This window comes from Anomalospiza imberbis, chromosome 6, assembly GCF_031753505.1.
Source record: "Anomalospiza imberbis isolate Cuckoo-Finch-1a 21T00152 chromosome 6, ASM3175350v1, whole genome shotgun sequence".
NCBI lineage: Eukaryota > Metazoa > Chordata > Aves > Passeriformes > Viduidae > Anomalospiza > Anomalospiza imberbis.
In genome coordinates this window covers 8853558-8873172 of record NC_089686.1, presented here as the reverse complement: position 1 = coordinate 8873172, position 19615 = coordinate 8853558, and the positions used below count along the sequence as shown (strand labels likewise).

Sequence of the window (19615 nt, the reverse complement as noted above, 5' to 3'; positions counted from 1 at the left end):
GTAGAGATTACGGGGTCAGCCTTTGTTCTGCTGCATGTACCAGCCTTGAAAGAGAGCCTTTGTGGAAGAAAATGGCCTGCTGTTCATATCAGTTTCCCTCCCCAAAATGAATTCTGCATTTCTCCCAAAGACATACACTAGGCCTAAGTCTTGCTCTCACAAAGGGGCTTTGTCTGGGTGCCTTTGCTTAGAACACAGATTTTATTTATCAAAACTGCGCATGAAACTTGGTGCCATGTTGATACTTAACATGCAGAACATGCTGCTCCTCTGGAAGCAAGGGCAGTGAAAATAGTGATCTTAGAGGAGAAGGAGCCACGCCTTGTCCTGCCATGGTAATTCCATCTGTCCACCATCTCAGGCTGAGTCACTGCTAGCTTAGCACTAAGCTGTCTCTGGAAACAAAACCCCATGCCTTGCTCAAAACCAGAACAAAGACCTTCTGGGGAAGACCTGACAGCTTTTTGCAGCTATCATATTTTTAATCAGTCTATTTCTAAGTCCCTTAGCTAAAATTTTCACAGGCATTGATTCAAAGAGTGGGTAGTGAACTGTGCTCTGCAGGTGGTGGAGGGCTACCTCTTCCTTTGAGGAGCAGGCTGGAAGAAAGCCCAAAATATAAGATAAGCTCTACTGGGCCACATCAAAGTTTCCATCCAGCTAGACCCACATTTATTGTCTGTAAAAGGCCAAACAAGATGCTTCATAGTTGCTAGTCCTGTCTAACAATCAATAATACCAACCTAATAACAAATAATTATGCTATAATTAATTATAGCATATAGTCATAGCCACCTATAACACCACCTCTGTCTCCAACATTTTGCAACTTATGAACTTCCAGAGACAAAAATATTATCTCCATAGTCCTCAGTCAATTTTTCTCCCACAAATTGGTCTTCACTGATTTTTACTGTTGATAACATCCTGCAGCAGGGAGTTTCTCAACTTAGGTCACCTAGTGTGAGGAATCATCTCTTAATATTTGCCTCAAACTTGTCTTCTGCTAGTTGGATGAGGCTTTTTTTTTTTTTTTTTTTTTCTGAAGTTCTAAATCTTTACTGGACAAGGCACAAAATAGCTGGATTCTGTTCTGCTGGATCAAATCACAGGGTCCAAGTCCTTGCAAAAACCCTTTCCCAGAAATGTGATGCTTTTTTTTTTTTTTTTTCCCATATCTGCATGTGAAATAGTCTGGGAAGGGTAAAGAGACAGGAGCTGTGCCATTAATGAAGTCATTTTGCTATAACCAGTTACACGCATTTTAAGCTGGTTGCTCCTTCTTTCTGTGGCAGGGGATTGGTCATCCAAAAACTGATGGAGGGAGTTTCCATTACAAGAGACAGGCAAACCTACAGAGAAGTTCCTGCCTCAAAGTGCATAAAACACTGCAGGCATCCAGGATGCAAAAGGAGAAGGGAAGCCAACAGTGAACCACAAGCAAGGCAAGAGAGGTAGGCTGAGCCTGACAGGAATATTTGAGGAACAAGGAGGGAGCCAAAGGAGGGGTGACCTGTCTGAAAGCACCCCCATGTTGTGAGAGCAGCTGTCATTGATAACTACCCAAAATGGGAGGGCAAACTATGTACTACAGCCTTTCTTCATTCCTTCAAGCTATAAACAGATGCTTAAGTAAAAGGAAAGGAGAATTTAGGATCAAACACCTTTGTGGTCACTGAAATTGGCATCTGCTGTTGCAGACAAATCCCTCTTCACACACTTTTTATAAAGAAATGAAGCTCCCTTTTAACTCAGCCTAGAATTTTGGCCTTTGATCTCCTGACAGAGATAATACCTTTCTGACCGTTAAAAACCTTTTTCTCTACCTCAGTGTAAATGGGTTTATTTCTCATTAATACCCATTTGTTCTTGTGCTAGCACAGCTCACACACTTGAATAACCAGGGGGTATTTTGCTCCTGTGTGGCACTGACACCTTTCTTGAGATATTCAGAGATGATCACATGCCCTCTCAACCCTCATTTTGTTATGCTTTATCAGCCAAAAGTCTTTTAATCTCATGCTGTAAAACCCCACTAGCATCCCCCTTCTCAGCATCTGTCCCACTTAAAATTCACCATTCTGGGAATCATCAAGAATTACACACAGGGTTTCAAAGGATGCTCCTAGGTGAGTTATTAGCAATGGGAATCTGAACTCCAGCAATTTGGACATAAAAGCAGAAGGTTTTCCTGACAGACGTGGAACTATTTCCAAGCTCTGGAAGACTTAGAAATCTTTACATCACCTGGTTAAGAGATAGGAGCAAGGAACCACACATCTGGCTGACAGATGTGTATCCCAGCAGTGAATGGGATACCTGGATAAATGCTGTCTCCTGAGTTTGTAATCAATTCCCTCATCCATAGCAAGTGACAGCAAGCGTGGCTTTGCTGTGTACCTGGAAGAAAACCAGTAAGAACAAAGAGGAAGAGATTTATAAGGAAACCAGAGTACTGATATAGTAAAAAATTACATCCTGTTAGTCTGTGCTTTGAGTGTGCCTGAATAATCAGTGCCAAAATCACAGAGCTTTAAAAATCCATTACATGGGAAATACAGCCATTAATCCTAAATTGCAATGAAGGGAAGAAGACTTCAGTCTCTGCTGTGGACGCTCATTCTGAAAGCCTTTAATCTCTCCAAAGTCATGTTTGAGATGCAGTTGCAGTTGCTGGGGAAATAAATGTGATGGCACACAAAGTAAAAAAACACTGTCAAGTGGGGAGGAGGCAAGAGTAGCAGGTGAGCCATGATGAAACAAAGGACTCTTGCTCTCCAAGTGGAGCCTCTAACAAAACAAAACATGAGGCAGAGTGACTGAAAACATCTTAGAAAAATTGGCTGTGCTTAGGTGCGTTGTATAGTAGGACATCTGTGAGTCTTTATCTAAATTACACAATCTGAGGCATTTCACCCATTCAGTGTCTCTAGCTTCTTAAATGAGAGGGGAGGTTTATCTTCCTCCCATTACAACTGCAAATGTGTCTAAATCCTCGTGTATGTATGCATACACGACTTACAAATACCACATTGCTTCTCAGTTCTTACTCAGTCTCCTGTGGTTCAGGGAACACTAAAACACAAAGATTATTTTGCGCTTGGTGTTATAGATAATATCTTTTTCTTTAAGGTTCTCAACTCTCTTGGGGCCTCTCCCTCAGGAAAATTCAACTCTTTGACAACTGCTTTGCGATTCGAAACGAGAAAGCACTTTTCTTCTGTGCTCTGACCTTCGCTGTAAGCATTGCAAAGGGCTTAAGTGAAGAAACAAAAGATCAGGAATCCTTCTGTGCAGTACATGCTCTTAACCTTCACCACCGCTGGAAATGAGTCCCACTTTAATCTGAACAGGGACAAACACAAAACCAACTCTCGTCATCAGACCTTGGGACAACAATTCTTGCAGCTGTGCAGAAATTACATTCTCAGCATGGCAGATCTCTGTCGAAAACTCTGCTGCTTAGAAGGAAAAGGAATGTCTGCACAAGCTCTACATTCCTGAGCCCTACTGTAGCCCTGCCTTCGTGTCAAAAACACCAAATAAATGTTTCAGCCCTCCTGAAGGGCAGGGCACAACTGCAGGTAAAATATCAGGAACCTGACAGAGGTCTGTGGACAGCAAGAAAAAAAAAAAAAAAAGAGATCAGAAGAAAAAAACCTTTGATTCATATTTTTGGCATTTAGACTAGATGGTCATTTTAGGTCCCTTCCAACTGAAATTTTTCTATTCTCTTCTATCCTATTCTATTTAATATTAGTGTAAGTAGTGAGAACACAAAGCAATACAAGATAAGGATGATTTGGAAGTAGCTTGCTCCACTGAAAAAGTTGCTTTTTAGGACCTCAATCCAGCCAGGGCAACAGTTCCCCTGAGCTTCAAAGTCCCATCTTCCAGATGTTGTGGTATTTCTTCCCAGCCCTTTCACTGTGAGACCGAGCAGCCAAGCATGGGGATACTGTTGAATAAAAATGAATTTGCTATCAGCTCTTTTGCCCAAACCAAAGGGAAAAAAATGGCCAGCTGGAGGTTAGAAGAGCAAATAGTGGCTCATGGTGTAACCAAAGAAGAATGTGGTCCATGTGGTGGAGTTCTGTGTACACATTTCTTAACATAGTTGGCAGTGATTACACCAAATAGAAATGGCAATTCAGACCATCCAACAACAAATTCAGTGATCACAGCCCCTCCAGGCAGGCAGGTGGAGAGTTCAGCCTGATTTTTGTGGGTGCAAGGTTCCAAAGTGCAAAGAACACTGCAGATATAGGTCTGGGAAAGCAAACCAACTACTGCATCCCCTCGGCCACAGCACATGTGCACCCAGCTCTGGACATGGATGCACAGTGTGGCTTTATCCCAACAAAGGAGCACTTGTGTGTTCAGTGCTCACCCCCACAGTCATATCTGCTTTGGTCAAAAGGGATTTGGGTGAAAATGAGGGGCATTTACAGAGAGTTTCATTTTTTTCGCTTTGCCTTGTCTTTTCTGAGCTTTGCCCCTCAGTCCTACATGATGAAAGCCCTTATGGCCCAGCAGTTATAATTTGTCCTCCATAAGCAATTTTTACAGCCATGTGTACTGTTCTATTTCCAAGCAGGACAAAGTACTGAGCATTACAGAAAGAATGAATGAAGCAGTGAAACATGGAGGAGGAAGAGCTCCCTTGCTCTTCTCCCTGTCTCTCATCTGCCCCGAGTACAAGGTCACTGTGAGCTGCAGGTCTCCTGTGTGTGACCCAGCTGCCCCATGGCCACACAGCCTGCTACCCCATGCTCCTGTGGACATAAAGGGAAGTGGATTAAGGGATCTATGGCCCAACTGCCCCAACAGTTACAGTCACCATGAGGGACAGAGGCCACTAACCTGATGCTGAAAATGCCTGAAATGAGCATATGAATGAGGCAGCAGGAGGGGAAGCCCCATGGGCCACATCAAAGTGTCCTACCTGTCTGACTTCCATATGGCAAATCCTGGCAGGGCTACTCCGGAATACAAAGGCAGCAGACAAACACAAAAAAAAGATGAAAAATGCTCTCAAGCAGGAAAGATTTGGGTACCCAGTTCTACTTTATATACCAAAGCAGCAAAAACTTGCAGAGAATGGAAAAAAGGCTAAAGCAAGAACAGCAGCAGCAGCAGCCAAAGACAATTACTGTTTCCTAAAAAACAAATAGTTCTTTCAAAAACAATTTTATACCCTGAAGAGAAAGATTGCAGGAGACACATCCATTTTTCCCACTGTGTAGATTTGTAAAGCTAAGTATGTACCACCTGAGTATTGCATAAAATACCAATTAGAAATATTTGTTTTGGGCAAAAGAAGAAACAATGAGCCACTCTGGTAAACTGCCATCTCTGAGAGAGGCAGTCTTTCTCCATTTGTCTTCTCTTCCACTAAAAACAGAGGAGTGTTTTATGAGCAAACAGTGAAAGCTTAGGTCTCTTTTTCCAATTTGAAGTCTCAGAAGTACTCAGCCCTGTGTTCTTACCCTGTAACTATCCTCCAGTCACCTGTTATCATACTCAGTGGTCTCAGCTCAGCTCTCAGTGGCTTGCAGCAACCCTTTGCAAAACACTTTATCGGTTATTTCCCCCCCCTCCATGATTTTCCCTGCCAGGTTTTCTCTGGATGGCAAAACGGAGTGGCTCTGCCTGAAATCAGAACCAACTCATGCCCCTAATGCCTATAGGAGATAGCAGTTCTGACCCACGAAGGGAAACACTTTTCCACCAAATTGTCTCAACTTGGCTGTCAATATTTAGCTTAACTGCACCGTTTCGTTGCTTATCTCTAGAGCTGATGTGTTTTACTAATGGAAAGGGCATCCTTCTCTTCTGCTGGGTTGGGTGGCCCACTGTGCCCATCGAAGTACCATGAAATGTTAAACTTGTACTGACTTTAGTTTTAGGCTAGTATCTAGTTTTAATATCTAGTATCTTGTACTGACTTTAGTTTTAGGCAAGTGTCTGACTAGATGTTTACATGGTGATACACTCAAAATCTGTGCAAAATGCTCAAATATTAGCTTTACTAGCCCAGTGCAAAGTACAACATTCAAGCATTGGAACAGGCTATCCCGGGAAGTGGTTGAGTCACCATCCCTGGAGGTATTTAAAAGACACGTCGATGTGGCACTTGGGGATGTGGTTTAGTGGTGGGCTTGGCAATGATGGGTTAACGCTTGGACTCGATGGTCTTCAAGGCATTTTCCAACCCGATCGATGCGATGATTCCATGCTAGAAGTGAAGCGCTTACATTGCAGAGACCAGGGTGCCGGGTCCCTAGAGGAGGGTGCGGGATCCCTTGGGTCTCTGACCGCCTGGACAGCCTGTCCCCAGCTCTCGTGATTCCCCCCACTGCTCCCCGCCCCGGCCCGCGGATCGGAACCCCAGGGCAGGACCGAGAGGGTCCCCGCGCCGGGCGGGGGCTGCACCCGCTCACACCGGGGCAGCTCAGGCTGTCAGACGGCTGCGGCCGGGGCGGGGGCAGCGCTCGCCTCCAGGATGCCCACGGGACACAGGAGGAAGGGGCACACTGGGGAACGCTCCAGGGTGGGCAGCACCGCTCTGCAGCGAGGGGGACGCAGCACTGGCTCCGCGGAGAGCTCTTCCCCCGGCGATGATCTGCCAGGGCAAGACCAGGACACGGCAGCGGGGCTGACAAGGGAATACACCCAGCAGAACACAGGCTTGGGGCGGTGCGGCGGAACCCCCGCCCGGGAGGAGACAAACTTCCCCGGCGGGGCCGGTCCGGACCCCCCGCCCCGCCCGCGCCCCGCCCCGGAACCGGGCGCGGCTCCCGCGGGCGGGCAGAGCCCGGCGGCTGCGGGCGCTGGCGGTGAGGGTCGCTGCCCGCCGCAGGGTCGCTGCCGTCCCCGCCGCAGGAAAGCCGCCGCGGTAAGGCCGAGCTCCGCCGGGGGCGATCGCGGGAGCGGGGTCCTCTCGGTCGGGAGAAGTTGGGCTAAACCCCCTCCCGGGGCTGCAGCCCGGCTGGGCATCCCCGCGCCCGGCTGTGCCCCGCTGCCGGCCGGTGAGACGGGCCGGTGTCCGCCGAGGAAGGAGCTCGGCGGGCCGGAGCTCGGCTCGGAGCTGCAGGAGGGGTGGCTGAGCGCAGGGGGATGGAGGCGCGACAGCAGCAGGGAAGTGTAGGTGGGACCCAGTTTGGGCTGCAGGTGTGGCAGCATCGCTGGGACGGGGCCCCGCCGCCGCTTTGACGGTACAGGGGAGAGCGGGGAGCCGGTCCGGGCTGCGGATGCAACAGCGCGGTGTAAATATGGGCGGGCTGGAGTCCGGATTGCAGGTGCGAGAGTGGAGCACACAGGTGGGAGCCGGTCCCGGCTGCAGCCGCTGGCACACCGTGCGGGGCTGCGGGTGCTTTGGCTTGCCGCTGCTGGATGTCGCTTGGATCGCAGGTGCAGCCGCGCGGTGTACGGGTGTGACGTGGTCCGGACTGCACGTGTAGGCGCAACGTGGTGCGGGTTGCAGGTGTGATGTGCGGGCGGGATGTGGTCCTGCTGTGCCTGACGCTGGCAGAGCATCTCCCAGCACGGAGTGGATGGACGGTGTGCCTGCGTCTGCGCTGGGCCACTTTCAGGCTTTTATTTTGACGAATTCTTTCCTGTTATCCAGTGGTTTTCTGACGAGTTCTCCCAAGTCCTGCCCGGTTTTCCCACATAGTTCTCTCCAGCCTCATCCTCCCTTTTGCTCAATAACTCTGCAGTGATTAAATAGCTTCTTGCAACATCAGTATACAGAGCTGAATTCCAGAGCTCGTGGGCGGGGAAGGAGTGCTCAGACATACTGATTTTAGAAGAAATACCCCAAAACGGTGCTCGTGGTTGTCCCTCCCTGTACCAGATCAGCACTGTGAACTGTACATTCTTTTTTTGGATTCTTAAGACTGAAGAATTTCTCTGGGTAAACACAGTGCAAAACACCTCAGGCTCCCTGGTAGACTGCAACTCAAACTTCTGGCTTGAGTTAGTTGAAAAGGAAAGTTGGAGTCAGCAGAGGTACAGTAAGGTTGCCGTTGTCCTACTGAACTTGCACAGAATTTGGGCTGTCTGGCCACTAATCTAATTTCTCTTCCATCCACTTAAGCTTATTTTTCCACTAAAGAGAGGCTGCCAAAACCAGAGGGCAGGGGGGAGGGGATCGCAGGAATCTGTGAGGATATGAGATTTTTTTTTTGTCCTGTTATAAGTTAATAATCCCATTCTAGGCTGTCATCCAAAAATATTGCTGAAAAAATGTAAGCAGTGTACAAGACCCATTGTATAAAAGATAATCTAAATGTAGGACAGGAAGAGACCTGGCAGGTCAGCACATCTAAACGCAGGATGATCTTATGCCTTATTGCACACGACTGTAATTCATTTGTTGCCAGCCTTCTGGGAAGGGGAAATTTCACACCTTAATTGTACTTGTATTATAATCCTTTCTCCAATATATGGCTTTCTCTTACTTTGTATTTGCACTATGTCTGCTTCGTTCTCCCTGTCTGGTGCTTTTCTCTTATCAGTGTAGAAATAGGAGTTGCATGCTTTTCTCTTTACTGTGCAATGCCAAACAAGCTACAACTCGCTGTCTGCTTTCATGAAGCAGGCTCCAGCTTCTGCTGATCCCTGGCAGTTTTGAGCTGGGCTTCTTAATCTCCGAGTTCCCTGTGGATGAGCAGAGCTGCAGGGCTCAGAGGTCTGTCCTGTGCTTCTCATGTTTTGACACCTCACCTAGAAATAAATCCCTCTCCAGGTAGGTGCTGCAATTAACCTCCTCCTCAGGTTCCTTCTGCCCTGTGATGGGGGGTGGGAAGCTGGGATTTTCCTCTCCAGATGTCCATCTGACTTTTGTTTTCTGCTGTCAGCTCTCATTGTGTTCCAGTCGTTCTATTGATCCCAGTTTTATTGCATATCCCCATGTTCTGTGCTGGTTCAGTATTCCCTCAGCTTTCTCCCACTTGCTCTGTCATGAAGGGAGAAGTTAAGTAGGATGGAATCTCCCTCACTTGCAGTCGTGACCCCTGCTAGACTCAGACTGACTCCTTCCATTTCATTGTCTGTCTGATCCTTCTAGGTCTGTACCCTGTTTTTTACAAATTTTTGTCTTTTGTTTGCAAACTTTTCATTTCACTGGACTGCATAGAAAATGGCTTCAAATGTGTTGTAAGCTGAACTTTATCCCTGTCTTGTGTGCCAGGTATGCTGGATAGTTTTCCCAGAGTAGCTGAGCAGAAAATTTTTCTCACCAAAGCAAGCTAAGTTGCATTTCGTCCTTCTTTCCACCCAATTTACTTCCATGGCATCCATTATTAGATGTGGGGGTTTTCTGCAGTGATTATTCTGTTGGTGAGGATGTGTAACCCCACCATTGTACTGTAACCAGCCGTGAGTAGAAGATGGGTGTAATTCAGCAGTGGGTAGCAACACAGTGCTGCAGGTTGGGCAGGGAACAACATTCATCGAGCTGAAACAGCTGAAAGAACTTCAGACAAACTCGGTGCTCATACCTGAGCTCAGGTTAAGCTCCCACTTGAATATCATTGCTCTTTATATTTGCAGTAATGTCTATCAATAATGATTCAGAGAAAATACCACTGAACCAACAAAGTCAGGTCATGGGGTCACACAGTGACACTGGACAAATCCAGCTCTGCTCAGTCCAAAATACTGCAGTTGGTAGGTGCAGATAAACATAAGGAGTTATCCCTGCTCCATTCATTAACACTGTATGTTGCTTTTTGTATAACTAGGTGAAAAATACCTAAATATTTTGCAGAAGGTAGACTGCAGCATGATACCCCTTGTGTTCACTGCATGGCTACCTGCTTCTGACCTAATATATTATAATCCCTTTGGCATTATCCACCAAGCTCAAGTTTATTCCAGTGTTTCTCAGCATTGCCTGTGAGCCGTTTATCATACAGTCTTCATGAGCTTGGTCTTGCAGAGGCTGCCTTCATCTCCCAATGGCCAGAAAAAGCACTGAGAGCACCAAGTGCTGCGACAGAGTGGGCAAACAATCTGTGTTTTAATTTTACTGAGATTTCTCCAGTCCTGTGCTGCCAACCAAAATGTTCAATTTGTTCTTTGCTAAGAACAAATTTGGGGAAGGAAACAAGTCACATCAAATTTTGAGTTTTGACTGTCTCCTTCTAAAGAAGGGCAGCTTCATGCTCACAGGTCTGGTGTGGGGTTGTCACACCATTCCAGTGGTTCCAGTTCTGCAGGGATGCTTTAAGGACTGGAGTAAAGTACAAATTGGGAGTGCTTAAAAAAAGCATTTGGGTGACTTTTCAGTGCTTCCCAGATTCCTAGTCAAGGACAAGTATCCTCTGGCTCCTTTTTCCTAGGAAAAAAATAATGATGAACAACAGATAAGTTTTATGATTGCTACCAGATAATGTCAGTGGTAGATGAGGTGATTTTATGAAACTGAATACGGAAGAAAATAGGGTGTGGGGTTCAAGCACGAGGCCCTGAGTCATTGCCTGGCATCTACAGGAGTGCCCAAAATTAAAAGTGATTGGGTGATGTGGCAGATAGACATTTGTTGCTGCTTTGTCAGCCAGCCTTCCACATCTGCAGAAAGCACCAGGAGAGCATCTAACAGCATGGTGGGTTTTCTGTTTGATGTAGTGAACACATATTGTTCATGGATTCAGCTGCTTCTACTATTTTAATACCTGAGCTGACATTTCAAAGTGCTGTGAATGCTGGAGCCACAGATCAATGAGAATCTTAAGCAAGCAGTAATGTTTGCAAAAAGCTCTGTAGCATTTGATGGTGTATTTCAAGGTCTCTGAAAAACCAGCTGAGCTGATAAAGGACACCAGACAAAGCCAGAAAGGACTGAGAGACAGTGGATGAAGTCCTCATTCCAGCATTGGAGTCACTCAGCTGATTCCAAAATGTTTAATGACCACAAAAGAAACAACTCACTTCAGAAGCGCCATTGCTCCAGCACTGTGTCCAGTATCACAAGAACAGACAAATGAAGAGCTGCCAAATGCTGTAGTTGGTAAGGCCTGGTGTTGAACTTGGCATGGTTGTAGTGATTATCACCAGGTGGGGCTACCTGGTATTGACTTCCCTCTTGTTATTTTTACCAGGACCATTATTTGGCTGAGGTGAGAACGGTATTCATTTTGTGGAATATTAGAGGCTAGAGGAGGGATTTGCTCGTTGCACAGCTGTTCCATTAGAGTCTGAGCAGGTGTCCTCAGTCACTCCTCGGCGCTGAGAGGACTTCCCCACCAGGTACACAAGGGAAGTTTCAGCTGATGGTTTGCATTGCTGCTCAGAGTACCTACAGGCTCTCTGACACTGATTTCACCCCAAACCCAACTTGCAAAGCCTTCATTGCCTCTTCTGCTCCCAGGCTGATGGCTAATGCTAACATAGGACATCATTAGTGGCAGCTGGCCACCTTGGAACTAGGTGGGTCTCCACTTTTCCAGATGGGAAAGCTGAGACACATTTTAACAAGCAAGGACATCAGAGGAATTTGGAGATCACTCCAGGAAGGTGTGGGAAAGGAGGCATCCTGCAATCATAAAACCTCTATATTTAGTTGTACTTTAAAATGGAAAATGTTGGTGATTTTGCCATTGCAGAGGTCAAACGAGCTCCACTCCTGTTTGCTCTGCGCAGGGAGCCACGGCCACCTGTCCCACCCCTTCCCTCTGTTCTCAGAGGAGGGACACTCCAGCCCCACTGCTGTCCTGGGGACTGCAAGGCGAGCCCTTCCCTTGCTGGAGGCACAGCCTCTCCCCTGCACGCCCTGGCTGGCAGAGGGGATGAAGGGAGGGAAGCAGCAGTAGCCCCCAGGGCAGCAGCAGCAGAGCCCCTTTCCTCTCTCCAGATCAATGAATAAGGTTTGCATCATCCTGATTTATTTATTTATAGTTTTGGTGAGCAGCTCTGCTTTTGTCAGTGCAGCTAAGGCATAACTGTTACGCTCGGCTCCGTGGGTTAAGTTGCATTATTTTTAATGAGGCAGCTTAATCTCCGTGCTGCTTCTGCTCTGCTGGCTTCCCCTTTCTGGGAGCTGTCTGCTCTTTGCTTGTCCTGCTTTTCTGTTAAGTCATTGCTGAGCATTGGCTGGAAGCAGTGAGCTAAGCATTAGCTTTATTTTCTGACAGAGGCCCCAGCTGGAAACAGAAGTTCCCATAGTACACGGCAGCAGCTTTTTGTGAGCAGTGCTTTTCTTCCCACAGCCTACCGAGAACTCAAACTCTGGCAAATCAACTCATCCCACCATCTGGCCCAGATTAAGGTACTTCACCTAAATAAAAGGATGCCAAAGGATTCACTCCCAGGAGTGGATGCAGCCCTCACGGGCTGGATGTGCCACCCAGGGGTGGCAGGAGGAGAGGCAAAGCCACACAGCCTTCCCTGGACCATTCCTTGTGCACTGGCTCATCTCTTCCCCCAGCACTGCAGTGCTGAGCCCATTCCCTCTGTGCCAGCAGGTCCCCTGGGGGCACTGGGGGGTTCTGGGGTGCAGCTCTGGGGTTTTGTCCCCCTCACAGCCCACAGCTGTACACCCTGGGCGGCTGCATCAGCTGTGTGAGTAAGCCTCCCTCCTGCCCCTGAAACAGCCACAATCTCCTCTGTGTGTTTCTAGCTCAGAAAAGGCTGATTCATTCTCTGAAGCAGATTAATTACTTCTGCTATTTAGAAAAGAAAAAAAAAAAAAAAGATAAATCCTTTAGAATTGGTCGGCTTAACTTTCAACTGGGTGCACAATGCAGTGAAGCAAATCTGCTCTGAGCCAGAGCAAAAAAGTTCACACGGAGCAAGAAACTGTAAGAATGCAGTATTTACCTGTCATGTCAGCAGTGGACTCTGCAATTTAGAAAGTATTTGTGAATGTGTCTTCTTCTTGACTTACATGACAAATGGTGCAAATGTGAGCCTGCCATGAAGATGAACGGGGGAACAAATGTTTTTATTCCCTGATACATTTTGTAACTTGCTTCCTTTCTGGTTTGTGTCATGCCGATGTGGCAGCAGGCTCCCTGAGTAGCTCTCATCTGAAAACTGGCTGAGCTGCTCCATTTCCCCCTTGGAAGGCTGCTTTCCAAGCCTGCCTGGCTGTGCTCACTTGTTTATGCACTGATGGGCTGTAGTTTCCCATTGCAGAACAAGCTGTCCAATATTCATGAGTTATTTTATATTTACCCGGTCCTGGCTTCTTTTATAAGCCTGGGGATAAATTTTGGGTTTTGTTGTTTCCATTACTGGAAATGGACTGAAACTCCGCAAACATTAGCAAGCCTTAAATAAGGCCTCTATTTATCTAAAAAGGAAGGGAAAGGACTAACACAAAACTAAATTGATTTACAAGCCTGTAATTCCCAAGCCCCTGTTCTGATAACACTTGTAAGAAAGCAAGCCATATGTGAAGAGATGAATCACTTATAAAATTATCCTAATATTCATTGTATATTAACTTATCAGACAAATACAGTGATTTTCCTCTTGAGGATTAATGACAGCCACATGTTCAGCTGGCATAAAGCACTGCAACTCTTTGGACTATGCAAACCTGAGGATATGATTGAACAACTGATTTCTTTGCAAAGAACAAAACAGTGTCTAAAATGATAAGGAGAAACTGAAAAGGGTCAAAATGATAATCATTAGATATCCTGCTGGCATAGTAAGGTCATTTTGACCAAGCATGAGACCTTTCCCATGATCCCCACTTGGTTGGCCCATACTAAAATCTTTTCACATTAATACAAAGACTGAGTTGGAACTGGAAAGTTAGTATCTAGGGGGACAATTTTAGGTCCTCTCAAAACAGCTGGAATGAGCACTGTAGCAAAATAAAAGGTTAAATCCATTTATGTTTTAGGATTACTGTGTTATAAAATAGGCTCTTCAAACTTTTTTACCCATCAGCAGAGAAAATACTCTGAAGGCATCTTTGGGAGTGGATTAATGTTGAAATCATGCTAAGCCAGCCTTCTTCAAGCATTTATTTTAAACAGCTCAAATGCTTAACTCCTTGAATTAGCAGCTGAGCAGGTTCTCTCATTACCCTTGGTAATGTTCACATTCACACAAGTGAGCAGGAAAGTACCTGGCAGTATCTGGGGCTGTTCATAATGTGTGCAATACTTGCTTTGCCCATGCCATTAGGAATCCTGGCTGTGGTCAGCCTTATCTGAACAAAAACACTCAGGATGTTTGCATTTGGGCTGTTCACCAGATGAGATACCAACCCCTGTGATTCAGCAGCAGCTGAATGGAAAAGCTGATCTTGATAGAAGGGAATTGCATTTGCAACCTGTTTGGAGAACAGCTGGAAAAACACTTCCCCCTTCTGTAGCAGTCTGGTGTCTTGGTAGCTTTGTTCAGGAGGGATGTCAGTAAATACGGGTCTGGGTAGCTCTTTGGCTTAGTGATGCCCTCGACCCTTTCCTCTGTGGACCTTCAGCATCAAAGTGGTTTCTAGGGAAGAGCTACTGCCTGCCTGAAGATCTTCACCCTTGTGCAGGTGGGGACGGTTTGTGCTTGTGCTGGAAGGATACAGCTAAACCCTGGACAGGACCTGCCTGCCTCTCTCCCTCTGGGGCAGGGCTCAGAAGGTCTTTTATCTGTAATTACATCTTTTTGCTGCTGCAGCACCAGCATGTGTACCAGGGAGCAGAGTTCAGCTGCCGTGGCACCCTTCATCCTGGCAGTGCCTAAGCAGTTCCCCTGCAGCCTTAGCATGGGTGCACTATATGTATGCAGGATAAATATACAAATATTAGGCTTCTTACCTATGCTTAGGAACACCTACATCCTTTAGAAACCTGTACATGGCTCTGTGCTCTGGGCAGAACTGCTGGTGTAGTTTGGGGTTTTGGCAGCGATTTTTGTCAACACCTTTCCAAATTAAGCTCCAGGTTCCTCACAGGTCATGGTTTAATCTCCTCAAGTGGAAGCACACTCCCCAAAACACCCTCCCCATGTTTCTTTCTTGCAGAAGCTTCCTACCAAAAGAACTGCAGAGCAAATGTTATGGATGTTTTAAGCAGATCAACCCCATTAGATAAAAAGTTCCCGGAAATATGCTACTGGCAGTAGCAGAGTCCTTTATTTTTGTTATCGGAAGTATTCATCAGATAAAGACTACTTCAGAAAGCTTTTTTTTCTCCTCCTTTTAACATCCTCTAAAGTGAATGCATTCAGCCACAAAGCAATCAGAAAGCTGGTCTGTGACAAGAGAGCTGGAAGGATGTCAGTCTTCAAGGAGAGTAGAGAAATTCAGTAAGAGCCAGCAGCAGTCAGCTCTGCAGTTCCTGTCTTGCTCCCGTGGTTTCCTGAGGATGCTCAGATGTCTCTGCTCCCCACAAGGGAGCAAACTGGCTGCTATCACTGTGCTGTCCCAATACCTGGGAAGGTCATCATTAGTTCACCCCATTTACATCCCAGTAGCTTTCTGGCATTTCCTGCTATCCCCAGTGCATAAGGTCGTGTTGCAAAGGTCAGAAGCCCTGTGGGCAGGGGCAGGATTTAACTCTTCCCTTAAATTTTACTTTGTTCCCTCCCTAAATTTGTATGTCTTCATCCATGCCTAATTCCCCTTCAGTGCCATTTTAGCACTTTGTTTGACACTGGTCCTTCTGCTTACTTAACTCAGAGTTCAGTTCTCAAATGAACAGAGAAATTGAATTATCCAAGTTTATTTTCCTAATTTTTCCCCTGTAGACATGTAGTTGTTATCACTGGCCCCATAGGTGCCAGAGTACCCAATAAAACCTATCAGAGATGCAGAAGTGAATATTGCACCTCACATTCTTGAATAACATCTGTGCTGACGTTTAGTGATTTAGAAGGGAGTGAGACGAGGCATTTTAGGCAGGATCACCTAGAAAGAGCCATTGTAGCAGACCTCTGGCTGGCACAGGTCTCCCTGCCAGCCCAAAATGAGCTGGGTGTTCCCTTTCCAAAACCCTTGACATGTCTTCCTTGAAAAGACACTGGCATGGGAATAAATTTGTCACAGAAACATAGAGCAGCGAGAAGACACTGATTGCTGTAATTAGGAATAATGTAATTCCTTAAGGCAAATGGGTTGTATTTATGTCTGTTTAATTGGATTTCTGAATTTTGTGGACCGGCCATGTGGGCAGTCAAGCTATTGCACTGTGATTCAGAGGCAGCAGAGTGATACTCAAAAAGTAGAGGATTTCTGCTATACTTGACCTAGCATGGAACTAAATTCTTAATTCTTGATGTAATCTATTTGATTTTGGTGTAGTTACTATTCAGAGGACCACCAAATCATCTGCTATAATATTGGAGTAAAATTGGGCTCATTTACTGGGGGAAAACCATTTAGCCCTCTCTCTGAGCAACTTGAAAGTTCATGTCCATGTGGCCTGCTGAGGAACAGTGCAGCCTGAGAGCTGGTTTTCCTGTTTCTCAGCCCAATTTCTCCACTTCTGCTTTTTTGCTTTTGGGTTTTCTGGGTTTTTTTTTGGTGGGATTTTGTTGGGTGGGGTTTTTTCATGTCAGAAATGATGGAACCTCTTTCTAAAAGGAGGAACATTTATGTAATTTCTCGGATCCAGGCTTCAGATGAAACGTAATGGGATCTGATTGATAACCTTTTACATGGCTTCCATAGTTTTCAAGGACAGGAATTTGCACCATCACAATCCTTTCTTTGCAGGATTTTTTTTCTCTTAATTTTTTTTTTCCGCTAAAACCTCCTGTAAGACTGGTCCTGCCTCAAGAGCCAGATTAGTGACTAATCTTTTGAGGACTTGGGGATTACACTTCAGGAGTGCATGAAATGCAAAGGGACATTCATTTGCTCTTGTAAAACCCATCCTGAATTAACAATAGCCTTGGATTGTATGGGCATGGGCGCAACCCCAGAGGGTTTCCTATGGCAGGATGGGGAATTATGCAGAGTCATTTCCCTGGACATTACATTGTTATGGTGAAACTGTTTTAATTAGAAAGCATGGGGGCAATTTGGTCTCTTAAAGGCCAACTGAATTTGGACCAAAGGGCAGACAGATCAGTGTATTTCTAATACTGGTGGAGTCATGCTCATGCACACAAGGCTTGAGTTTCCCACCTAAGGCAGGAAGACTCTTGATGTGGGTTCCAACTTTTGATCTGGGAGGTTCAGTTCAGGGTAGAACCTCACAGAGTAAGAAATAAACATTTGAAGCCTAACTGCTACCCCTGAGCCAGGCAGGAGGCTTATGCTGAAATGGGCCATGTTGACATATTCACAATTTAATAATGACTGGGTTTCAGTTAACACCTCCCGAGAGGCTGAGTGGATGCATTTTGCAGCTGTGGCTCGCAAACTAGCTTTCACATGAAATATCAACCAGAAAGGCACAGAGATATCTTCTGTAAAAAAGAGCTTTTAATGTCTTCAGAGCCTGCTCAGCCCAAAAGAGCTGGGCTGAAGCTCAGCAGGACCTTAGTGGTGCCCAATGAGAGCAGAATTCTTGTGATTGAGTGAGCCCTGTCCAGAGGACACTGCCTGAGCTCCCAGCCTTTGCTATGTGGCCCCTCTCCTAGGGTAGGCAGCCTTTGGTTAGACATCCTCAATATTTTAAGCTGTCCTGGTTCTTCCAGCATTGCAAAGACCCCTGAGGTCTTGCCCTGTTTAAAGCTCTGGTGCCACAAAGCCAGAAAACCCAGCACAGGTTATGCAAGATGCAAGGGGCTGTCCCCACCCACACCCATGCTCTCCGTCCCACCACCCTGACCACCCTGCATCCTCTTTTTTCCTTCTCATTGTTTTTCCTTTCCTTTGCCAGATCATTACCCTGCTTTGCTAATTTCCCTGCTTTGGGTCACCCCATGGCAGGAGTGCTTTTTCATACTGGGACACAGTCATGGAGTGGGGGCAAGGCTCCCACCTTCCCAGCCCACGGGGAAGTGACACCCTGCCAGCCACCAGCACAGGGTGAATGAGGATGACAAATGACATGCAAATGCCTTCCCTGGAGGCTACAGAAAAGTCATTTCTTGCACCTTTCTGCAGGGGGGTATTTGCATGCTATCAGACACTGACATCCTGTTGAACTTTCTTAGAGCATGTGAATTATCAAGACACTCATTCGGGGATTTACAGTATGTTGACTAAAGGTTGTTTGATGAGAAAAGGAGCTGGCTGGGGAAGGGAAGGATCACACAACTTGTTGAGAAGTATCCTTCCGTGTGGGAGAGACAATAGAATAATTTGGCTTCAGCTCTGAGGTAAGAATTCTTCCCTCTGACAGTTTTCTCTGTCCTCTTGGCATCCTGGGGAGGTTTTTAAAAACATCAACAAAAAAAAAAGCAATAAAAGGGTTTTGGCTCTCATATCTGCTTGTGTGACAGCTTCCCACAGAGCAGAAGCCAGGAGTCTTAGAAAGTTACCACTGCACTCTCCATGTTGCTGGGTAACAGTTTCTGCTCCTCACATGACCCCAAATGATAATAATAAATTGCATCCCAAAATGCTGAATGGTGCTGAAATCTCTGGCAGATGGAGCTGCTGCCCCTGCCTGAGTTTGTGGGCACTGGAGCAGGGGATTGACGGGACTCCAAACCCACCTTACTCCCATCAGAGTTTTCATGGGATCTGGACCCGAGTCCATTCCTTTCTGGCTGGAGTCAGGATGCCTCTCTGGCTCCCAGCAGTGGGGAAGGACTGGGGTGAAGCACTGCTGGCCCCCTTTGGTGCAGCACAGCTGGGGGCTGGCACCCCCTGCATGGGGCCAGTGCTGGCCACCACCTCACATCCCTCCAGCGTGGAACCTGCTGTGCCTGCCAAGGCCTGTGGTAGCACGTGAGGGTGCCCAGGGTTCATACCCACCATGGAAAGCTTCTGATACTGGTTTGTCTGACTTGGCACTCACACAGATAAGCCAGTTTCCCCCCCACCCAGTGGCAGTGGCCATTACAGAAACAAAATCTGACAGCTGCACCAGTCTGGTTTAAACCTGGCTCACCACGTTAAGGGAAGTGATTATTGTGTCTTCACACTTATAGTAACAGAGAGTGGTTTCAAACCCATATGAAGCTAAGCTCGTGGAACCTCTCATAAAATAAGGGTTTAGAGGCCACTGAAGATCTTGACATAAATGTCCTTGAGCATCTCACTTGAGCTTGATTCCTTTAGCAGCCCAATGAGAAATTTGTTTATTTACTGAGGAAGAAGGCACCAACAATGTTTTTTTAATGGTGGGGTTAAACCTGGTGCAACTCCAGTGCTACCAATACATATTGAATGGACACATTTACCCATTTTGTGAGACATCACACAATAGTGTAGTCAGTAGTTGCCCAGGAGAGAAAAGCTGTGCTGGCACATGGCAGCCTAATAGTGGTGAATGGGACTGAATCAGAACAATGTTTTTCCTTTATTTGTGAAAGAATAAGCTATACTGGCAAAAATACATACAAATTTATACCAGTATGGCCACTCTTTGTCTATGCTCTGAAGTCCTTTTCTGGGAATTTGCTGCCAGCAGAAGCCACTGCCAGCCCAGTACCAGGCCCAGTCGGAGTGTGGATGGCACAGTTCCTGCCCACCAGCTGCAGCAGGGTGTGTGTCCATGCTCCCTCATTTCCTAAAGACAAAATATTCCCCATAATGGTT

The 19615-nt window shown here is 46.4% G+C and overlaps 1 protein-coding gene across 2 annotated transcripts in view; it reads left to right on the top strand.

Annotated features, from left to right (window-relative positions):
* The first annotated feature begins 6775 nt into the window (after nt 1-6775).
* The window catches only part of LOC137475205 (inverted formin-2-like), a 40248-nt gene continuing 27408 nt past the window's right edge, over nt 6776-19615 (top strand). Inside the window, exon 1 of one of the 2 annotated variants that reach the window (XM_068192252.1) lies at nt 6776-6898. The gene's annotated coding sequence lies outside the window, so the exon portion shown is untranslated. Of the gene's footprint in view, nt 6899-7559; nt 8753-19615 lie in introns of those variants that run through there. The other variant, XM_068192253.1, reaches the window with a different exon arrangement.